Source organism: Halyomorpha halys, unplaced genomic scaffold, assembly GCF_000696795.3.
Source record: "Halyomorpha halys isolate HHAL.00 unplaced genomic scaffold, Hhal_1.1 Scaffold697.1, whole genome shotgun sequence".
Classification (NCBI taxonomy): domain Eukaryota; kingdom Metazoa; phylum Arthropoda; class Insecta; order Hemiptera; family Pentatomidae; genus Halyomorpha; species Halyomorpha halys.
The window spans coordinates 235,717-236,500 of NW_027108775.1; positions in this window are offsets into that span (position 1 = coordinate 235,717).

Genomic DNA, 784 nt, shown 5'->3' on the forward strand with positions numbered 1-784 from the left:
TATTTCTTGTTCCTCCTTGAGTTATTCTTCCTCTGGATCACGTCGGGCTTCTCTACGACGGCTTGGATCACGTCGGGGTCACCACTTGTCGGGGTTCTCTGGTCTTAGGCGATTTCTCCAGCCTGATATCTCTATACAGAAGGCCCACGACAAGGCGTATTCATTAATAGGTAAGAAAGGAAGGCCGTGCCAGGGGATGAGCCCTGGACACTGACTAGGTAGAGGAGGTCTAGGTGAGAGAGTCTGAGGCAGAGTAACAGTTCTAGTTGCCGAGATGAAGCGGACGGACTAGAACTGTCATGATAGGAGCCAGCTTACTAGTTGCCGAGATGAAGCGGACGGACTAGAACTGTCATGATAGGAGGCAGCTTACTAGTTGCCAAGATGAAGCGGACGGACCAGTAAGCTGATAAGGCAAGGTGCAGCTCTAGTTGCCGAGAGGAAGCGGACGGACTAGAGACGGGAAATTACACTGGTTGCCGAGATGAAGCGGACGGACCAGAGCCGGGGAGAGACGGGAAATTACACTGGTTGCCGAGATGAAGCGGACGGACCAGTGTAACCGTTAGGAATTAGGTTACAATCTTAGTTGCCGAGATGAAGCGGACGGACCAGTGTAACCGTTAAGGAATTAGGTTACAATCTTAGTTGCCGAGATGAAGCGGACGGACTAAGATTGCTGGAGTAAGGGAGAGGAGATAAGCCATAGTCAAAGGTGAGCATAACAAAAACCAACTCTTACGAGAATAGATTAGCAATAAACTTCTCTATCACAAGTAGAGTG